The sequence below is a fragment of the Pteropus alecto genome, unplaced genomic scaffold (assembly GCF_000325575.1).
Source record: "Pteropus alecto unplaced genomic scaffold, ASM32557v1 scaffold78, whole genome shotgun sequence".
NCBI classification, from domain to species: domain Eukaryota; kingdom Metazoa; phylum Chordata; class Mammalia; order Chiroptera; family Pteropodidae; genus Pteropus; species Pteropus alecto.
In genome coordinates, this window is record NW_006443124.1 from 8,651,414 (window position 1) to 8,660,325 (window position 8,912).

General features: G+C 54.4%; 1 long non-coding RNA gene across 1 annotated transcript in view; it reads right to left on the bottom strand.

Moving 5' to 3' along the window:
- Window positions 1-2,210: 2,210 nt before the first annotated feature.
- The window catches only part of LOC112471907, a 14,179-nt gene continuing 7,477 nt past the window's right edge, over window positions 2,211-8,912 (bottom strand). Inside the window, exon 3 of the long non-coding RNA XR_003043452.1 lies at window positions 2,211-2,608. This is a non-coding gene — a long non-coding RNA (uncharacterized LOC112471907). The remainder of the gene's footprint in view (window positions 2,609-8,912) is intronic.

Here is an 8,912-nt window from a genome sequence, read left to right on the forward strand (position 1 = left end):
AAGGCAGGGCCGCAGCAGGCCTGTGCTGTGTCACCGTCCACACAGCAAGGAGCCGGGGAGGGAGGGCAGAGGGGCGATGAGGAAAAAGAGAGGTGGCGGGGGCGGGCGGGGGTGGTCCAGGGGAGCCGGGCGGGGGCAGCTGGCTCTCCTTGCTGCGCGAAGAGTCCCTGGGAGGGGTGCGTGGGGAAGTGCTCAAGCACTCAGCCCGAGATCAGACAAACCTGGGTGTGAACCTCAGCTCCAATGTCCGTGAGCTGTGTGAACTCAGGCACACCGCTTAACCTCTCTGAGCCTGTTTCTTCATCTGTGTCAAATGGAAATGACATGAGGGTCCACCCCTAAGGATTATGAATATGGTCTCTACAAGGCGCCTAGTACATAGTAGATGCTCAATAAAAGGAAGCTGCAAGCATTACTCCAAAGCATCAAATTAATGTACCAACTCCGACCCTTGTGGTGATTTATTTACAAAACCCGTGTCTGGTCTCTGCATCCCTTAGTGATTCAGCGGACCTTGCTCCCTCCTGCTGGGCTTGGAACAGGCTACAGCAGGACCAGTGGGAAGGTGTGAGTACGGGCCAGGCAGAATCCCCTTGTGGAGACGCTCTGGGGGCTGCTGCTCTCCCCATTTCACTGGGCCGGTTTTCTAGCTGGGAGAGCCAGGCGGGAGCAGCCCAGAGTGGTGTGGTCACTTCCTGGGGCGGGGGAGTGGCAGTGGCTAAACACTGGCACAGGCTGAGCATCCCCCCTCTATTCCTTGAGGAAAAAGGTGAACCCCAGGTCTGCTGAGCCAGACACCAGCATGGAGCCACACACCAGCACGGTGCAGGGTCTTCTTGCCTGTCCAGCTCAGTGGACAGAGAGGGGATGGGAGAGCCTTGCCAGGGGTTGGGCTCCTCCCGCAGCTCTGCAGGTCATGGTCACTGAGGCAGGGGAATAAAGGCCCAAGGGCTCTGGTCCCAGGGCAAACCCAGCTCTGGGAACCTTACCCCCAGCCACCTTCACCCCGATGACCACCGGGTGCTCCCTTCATGGCGTGGCTGCACCAGGCCTGGGCAGCTCCCCTGTGGGCTCCTGGCCCCCGGAACTGGAGGTAGAAGGCCCAGGGCTAGAGTGGAGCTCCTCCTCGGGGGTTCTGTAGTAAGGCACGAAGCCTGAGGCACATAGGATGTGGCCACTAAGGGCAGCATCGCTGGAGAGAGGGGCATCGAGGCGGCTGTCATGGGAGTGCCCTGCTGAGGCCAGCGGGGTGGGGCAGCAGGTCGGTGAGGACCCAGAGACGAAGTCCGGGTCTGCTGAGGCAGCCTGGGTCAGAAGGAGACGGTGGTCAGCCAGGCTCCCAGGTTCAGCCCACACACCCAGGACTGGCCTGTGCCTGTACCACCACAGTGGCGGCAGGGGAAGAAGGCAGGGCCTGTGCTTGTTCTCTTACACTAGGAAATACCCCGCGGTGATGTCACTCACTCCAGAGCTCCCAGCCCGGAGGGGTGTGTCCAGGATTAGAGCCCACTGTCCCACCTCCTCCATCTCTGCAGTCAGGGGCAAGGTGCCCAGCTGCACAGAGCTGAAGGTGGCTATTAGTAACACCACAGGGCACAGGCTTTGGGTCAGATCTCAGGTTTGCTCTTGCGGGCGATGTGTCCTTGGCCAAGTCACTCAGCTTCTCAGAGACTCATTTCTCACCCATAAAATGGGAGTAATGATCAGAACTATCTCATAGGACAATTATTAGGATAAATGGGATGACGCACGTGAAGGATCTGTCTGGGTGCCTAGCAAACCGTAAGGACTGAACGAATGTTCCTGTAGGGGACACCAGGCTTAGCCACATTGTGCATAATTCACACGGTGGCTCTAAGAGTAGTTATTACTGTTCTTTCTCATATGGAACCTGAGGCTCATGGGGCTTACACACATTCCCCAGGCCACTCTCCTAGCAAGTGGCCCAGGTGGCACTGAGTGAGGTCCTCTGCCTCCAGCCTCTGTGCTCTTAGCAAGGACACACTGCTGCTCCAGGAGCCCCAGCAGACCTCAACGGGGATGTGGGGGTGCTGGTCTGGCCTACTGGGGTCTGGGTCCCGGGGACAGAGGTCTGAAGGAGGCAGCGGGGCCCAGGGCTGCTCCCCGCACCCTTCTGGGGCCTCCGAGTGTGGCCATCCCCACTCACAGAGTTCTTGCTGCTGACTGTTCTCCTGCAGAAGTGGCCAACCTGTACCTCCATCTTGGCGGGTGGGTCTTGGGAGCCCCCACACAAAAGGCTGGGAAAACTCTCCTCCTCAGAGTGGTAGTAAGGGAAGAACCCGCTGGGGGGTTCTAAGTCCTCCTGGAACGGCGCCCCCCTGACACCCCAGTCTCCTCTTTGGTCCCTGCAAATCTCCGGCTGCAGGGCCAACTCTTCTTCAGACAGGAGATGCCCATAGGTGCGGAAGAAGGGCAGGTACTTCAAGTCCACCAGGGACTCGTGGGAGAGGTCGAGGTTGCTGAGGGGCTCGCTGCTGCTTGAACTGGTAGCCTGCAGTTGCTGGTACAGAGGCCTGGATTCCTCCTCCTCCAGGCAGCTCTCAGAGGACAAGACTCCAGGCGCATCCCCATAGCTCTTCTGGGCCGTCTGGGAAGAGAAGGGTGTTCCATCTGCTACTGTGCCCCAACTTCTCTGGCCACTCCAGGTTCCCCCCGCCCCCACCCAATTCCTGCCTACATCAGAGGCCAGAGGGGTCTTTCAGAAGCACAAACCGGAGCATGGCTCTCCTTTGTGAAAACCCAGAATGGCTCCCAGCCATGATCTGGTTACCCATGAGCCTCGCAGGACCTGGCCCTGCCAGTCCCTGCAGCCTCATCCTACATCCTTCTCTCCCTGCTCGCTGCAGTCTGTACACACTGGCCCTCTTACCATTCCTCAGTCACACCAAGCTGGTCCCGTTTACAGCCTGCACCCAGCTCTGTTCACTTTGGGACTCCGGGTCACTTTGCCCTTCCCTTTTCCCACGTTGGAACGTCCTTGGCCTGTGGTCTTCCCATTCTGTGCATGTGGTGGTCTTATCTGTCCGGTGCTCCTGGCTCATTGTAGGCACTCAGTTGACACTGTGCCAACAAATGGTTGATCTAACCTGCTGACTCTCAGCCCATCTCCCATCCCCTTCGCTTTGTTCAGCCTGGCCTCACAGACTGCGCTCTGTCCCTCAATTTGCCAAGCAGGCTCCTGTCGCAGGGCCTTTGCACATGCTACTGTTCCTGCCTGGAATCTCTTCCCTCCCCTTCCTTTTTCCTTGATGACAGCTTCTTCAGCTCTTGGCTCAAGGTTACTTCCCTTGCTTCCCAGGTTTAGCTGCATCACTCTATCATCGATTCCCACTGCCCTGATAAGCTTAACGAGAGAGCCCCCGTTCCCGCACCGTGGAGCATTTATCTGCATGAGTCTTTGATTAATGTTTCTCATCTCACTAGATATCAATTCCATGAAGGCCAGGCCCACCTGTCTTCTGTATCTTCCGGGTCTGGACTAGCCCCGGCATACAATAGATACCAAATATTAGGAGAAAGAAAAAACGCTGGCAGGGGAGGAAGGAGGAAGCCAGAAACAGAATATTAAAGTGGGCTTGGCCAGGAACAAAGTCCTTGCCAGACTCAATGTTAATTGAGAGAGAGAGAAGCCATGTCTTGGGAGAAGGATGGGTGATGAAAAATGAGGAATGACTTCCTAGGCCCAGAGGGGACGCAGAGGCCCAGAGCACCTGTTAGGGAAAAGCCAGCCCATTCTTTACCTTTGCCTGAAGGGGCCAGACCCAGAGCCCCTGGGGTGCGTGGAAGACTCTGCATTCCATAGGAAGGACCTGTTGTGGTCTGGCCTCTGGCTTCTTGGTCCCTGCTGGGGCTTCTGGACCTTAAGTCCCCCTCACCCACCACATGTCCTGTATGGTCCCTGCTTGTCCTAACTCCTTGAATACAGCTGGGTCACCGCAGTCCCATTCATATGTCCTAACCTGCAGTAAGTGACTGCTGTCGCAGGACAGTAAGCTCCCGGATAGTGGACACCATGTACCCCACCTTGAGTCCCGGGGCCCAGCTTGGGGCCAGCTTTGTGGCGTTGCCACCTTCCCCAGACACTCCACAGGTCCTCTGCGGTCCTCTCCCAGGTAATCCTAGGAGGCCCATGAAGACACACTTACCTTTCCAACTTTGCTGTGCCAGGAGACAGGACGGGTTAGTGGCGGTACTAGGGTTTGAGCCCGTCTGCCCTGTTCCAAAGCGTGTGTTCCTTTCACTGTGATTTATGTGGTATTGTGTGTTGAATTGTGTCTTCTATGAGATGTGCTGAAGTCCTGACCCTTGAGACCTGTGCATGGGACCTTATTTGAAACAGGGTCTTTGCAGATGTCATCAAGATAAGGTGAGGTCACACTAGATTAGGTTGGACTTTAACTCCAGTGACTGCTTGTGCTTATAAGACCAGGAAAATCTGGACACAGACACGGGGAGAATGTCATGTGACAATGGAGGCAAACATTGGAGTGATGCTGCCACAAGTCAAGAAATTGTGGAGTCAGCAGAAGCCCTAAGCTGACACAATCGAGCCTAATCTTCTAACTGGCTAAAAAGGCAAAGCCTCCCTTGGCAGGTCCCATCCTCCTGGCAATGCCAAGAACTGTCAGTAACCACCATAAGCGAGGAGAGAGGCAAGGAAGGGATTCTCCCTCTGAGCCCCCGAGAAAGAACACTGCCCACACCTTGATTTTGGACTTCTGGCCCTCAGAACTGTCACAGAATAAATTTGTGTTGTGTTAAACCACCCGTTTGTGGTGATTTGTTACAGTGCCCCAGGAAACGAACTCATACTGGTTGGTCGAATGGCTGGTTGGTGGGTGAAGAGATTCGGTACAAGGATGAAGAATGGCAGAGCTATCACCCTGGTCCCCTCCTGTGCTGGGTACACCTAGGCCTTACCCTTCCAGCCATCCAGTGGTGCCGGCCCGGGGTAGATCTCCCTGGGGTGGGCCCGTGGCTCTCCCGCACCTCAGTCTTTCCCTCCTGGGCCTCGGCTCCACTTCACCGGCGAGTCCTAGATTGAAGGAGGCCAGATGTGCCTCCACCACCTCCTCAGAGGGGCTCAGCAAAATGGCACATGCACAGTGCCACTTACGCTATCCCTCAGACAGCACCTGCAGCATTTGCTCTGGAGTCAGCAGAAGCCCCGAGCTGACACAATCGAGCCTAATCTTCTAACTGGCTAAAAAGGCAAAGCCTCCCTTGGCAAGTCCCATCCTCCTGGCCTCCTCTTCCCCTGGCCAATGCCCCTCTGCCTGTCAGAGAAGATTCCACTATGAAGTCACAAGGCCTAGTGCCAGGCAAAAAAGCCAGATGGCTCCGTTACCATGGAGACTCTCGCCCAAGCACCCAACACCTGAGATCATCACCTGCCTCTTAAGTCAGCTTAATCCAGATCTCCCCAGAGACTTGGGGGAAACAAAGGAGAGACAGACATCTTCGGGAATCCGATCGGCTCTCCATGACTGGCCAGCGAGCTCCCCCGGGCACAGAGTGCCCCAGGGCCTACAGGGGCAGGTGAGGGAGGGTGCCAAGCATCCACTGTGCTGCCCGGGGCTGTCTGGACCGCTCCTTACCTGCGTGCTTCAGCCCCTCCGCTCTGGGTCCCTGCCCTTGCCATTTGATGCCAGCTGCCTCTCCTCCGCGATTCTTCCCCAGTCGCCCGTGACCCCAGAGTGAGACAGGCACGGAAGGACTGGTTATGCTGAACGCCTGCTCTCTCCCACAGAGCCTCCATCCGCAGCTTCTCTCCCAGGTCTCATGCTACTGCTCAGAGGGAAGAGACCAGCACTTGCTGTCACCTGCCAAGTGTCAGCTTCTGCATTGGGCAAATCCCACACATAGTCCTCACTGTAGACTTTCAAGTCAGGAAGTACACTACTGTTAGGCCATTTTACAGGTCGAAGAGCTGAGCCTCAGTGCTAAGACAGCCTGGAGGAAAGGGCTGAGTTAATCTTCAGCCTCAGGGCTTGAGATTATTATCCCCGTGGAAAGAGAACGAAGTGCAGTTAAGAATGTATTGAATAATAAATGGCCAGTAGTAAAATAACAGAGTCAATTTAGGCTGTTAGACACTGAAGCTGAAGTCCTTAATCACTCTGCTATTGAAAAATGATTTTAGGTGCCGGATAGATATTTGTATTTTAACAGCAAATATATTAAATTTAATGCATATTAGAAAAATATGATTATGTTGAAGCCATGATTTTACAGATATTTTTGCTTGAGACGGTGTAGATTTTTTTTTTTTTCAATAAAAAGATGAGTCTGTTTAAATACCTATAAGGTGAAATCGGATATAGCAAGAACAGGCAGGTGATGTGAGAAGTCTGCACTACAGGACTCTGCGTCGGTAACTATTTTCTAGGCCGGCCCCCGTGAGCATGTGCATCTGTACGTGTGGCTGACCACGCCGAATGTTACGTAGAGAATCGTGAATCACAACTTGCCCTCTTCATTCCTCTTGTGCTAGACTTTGCCCTTCTCCTCAAGTAATAGGGACTAAAACCAGCCACTCAGGCCTTTCTGTGGGGCTGATGGTCTTTACCTGCAAGAAGTCTGAGGTGACTTTTAGAGAGCCGTCTCCCCGTGGCTGCTGTGTAAGTCTAGGGTTCTGGGGTCGTGTGGCAAACCCTCAGTTATCCTAGCCAGACCAGAGCCCTGGAGAAAACGCCCCCGATTCACCGAGCAGCTGGATCTTACTCAAACCAGAGCTCAAGTGTGTGGTCCAGCAGAACCCCTACCTCTGTGAGCCCATCCCCTGGGGGTTGCTGCCAGTTCATGAGGCGTTGGCCTTTTGAGGCTTCACCAAATCCTCACTGGATCCTCACACCTGTGGCCCGGTGGGTCTGATTGGGCCCAGAGATGGGGACTGACTTGTCCAGGGTCATAGAATGTGGAGCCAGGCTCGGCACCAGGACCTTTTAAATGTAGCCTGGTGTGTCACCCTCAGAGTCCCAAGGGCAGGGACCATTCTGAAGATACGCACTCAAGGTCAAGGTGGCGAGGTATCTTGTCCCAAGACCCTGACTCTCAAACCGGTCCCTTTAGCCCCTGCGGTGCAGGAGGAGAGTGTTTTCTGCTCAGACAGACCACTGTCTAGATGGGGAGGGACACGAGCCCCACCTCATCTGCATATCAGGGACCATCTGTCTATCCTGACAGGAGCAGGTGAGGACAGTGTGGGAAGAGGTTTGAAATTCAGATTGTCCCAGACTCCCAGGGACCCATGCTCCCCGCACTGCTGAGTAAGTACGTTTGGAGTTTAGAGAAAACAGAGATTTTGGAGACAAATGCTCCCCAAAAGGCAGAGGAAGCACACAGCAGGGACAAGGCCCAGGGTGCAGAGGCTTACCTGGGGACTGCCCGTGGTGGTCAAAATGGCCCTTGTGTTTTAGAGTGACGCATTTATCACCCAGAAGCCACACTCAGGGGTCACTGCAGTTGCCTTCAGCCATGAGTCGCTCACTCAGGGTCCATCCAGAGGCAGAACCTTCCCACTCTCCCTGGCATCTCCCTACCTCCTCTCCTCCCAAGATTTTCTCACTTTGTTTTACAGAGAAAAGCTCCAATAAAGCTCCTATTCTAAACCATCTCATAGCAGGAGCGTGCCAAGGCTTCTGCAGCTTTTTAAGCACGTAAGTCACTCAGTACCTTTAATGTCACTTATTTCTTCCTGAAAGGATCAATGATGTGCTTAATTTATCCCTTCTGCCAGGCTACCGGATGAGCTGCTCGCCCACCTCCTCTGCCAATTCAGATAAGAAATTTGCAGTGCTAGAAGGACGAAGTTTTCACTTAAAAGTACTGTCTGCTTTTCAACTCTGGCAAATCGAATGTACTTTTACAGATACCGGTTACTGTAACGAATGGTGTCACTTGAGGGTTTTATAGCTCTCACCCCTGCGCCCTGCTCTCTCTGGCCCTCGCCCCCTACGTTCTGGTCCTGACATCTCCTCCCTATTCGCAGTGCCATCTGGGTCCCTCATGCAGGGCCTCTCTGCCACCTACAGACTATTCCTTTGCAGGTACCCACTTCTGACCCTGTCTCCTGGCCACTCTCATCCCGACCCTTAAAACTCTGTTCTTAAACCACCGCAGCCTCTTTCAGCAGGTCCTGACCTTCGGACACTCCGCTGCCAACCCAACCTGCTGCTGGACACTTCTTTCTAAAATTCTGATTTCATCCTATCGTTTTCTTGCTCAGAAACCTTTGGTGGCTCCCTCCCACGTAGGAAACCGAATCCCAACTCTGTTCTGGCATCCTGGGCCTTTCACACTCTACCTGCCTCTCTCCGCTATTGAGAGCACGATCGCCCCTTGGGTGCCCTGGACTTGCTGTGCCCCTACCAGACCAGCAGGTGTGCCTTCTATGCCTTCTCTCACTGGTAGCCCCACGCCCACGGGAGCAAGCCAGAGCCTCCCTCCAAGAAACCTCCCAGGCGGCCACAGCTCACAAGTATTCGAATATTAGTCTTGCAGGGAATTTGCCTCCAGCCCTCTGGGAACATGGAGGCATAGGGCCTTGGGGCCGGGCAGGCCTTCCTCTATACCCCAGCTCTGCCACTTACCAGCTGTGTGACTCTAAGGAAGAGAGCCTCTCTGAGTCTCTGATTCCTCAGCTATAAATTGGGATAGTAATAGCATAAGCTTGTTATGAGAATTAATTTAGAGAATTGCCTGGAATGTAGTAACCTCCCCCCAAATGACAGTGGTCATCATGGTTACCTCTCTTCTGAGTCCCTAAGCTCCTCGACCACGACCTCCAGGTATACCCCAAACCTCTCAGTTTACTGGCTGTAGACAGGGACATAGAGACTGACTTAACTGACAAGGCTGAGATAGCTCTGGGGATGTGGGACAGGAAACCC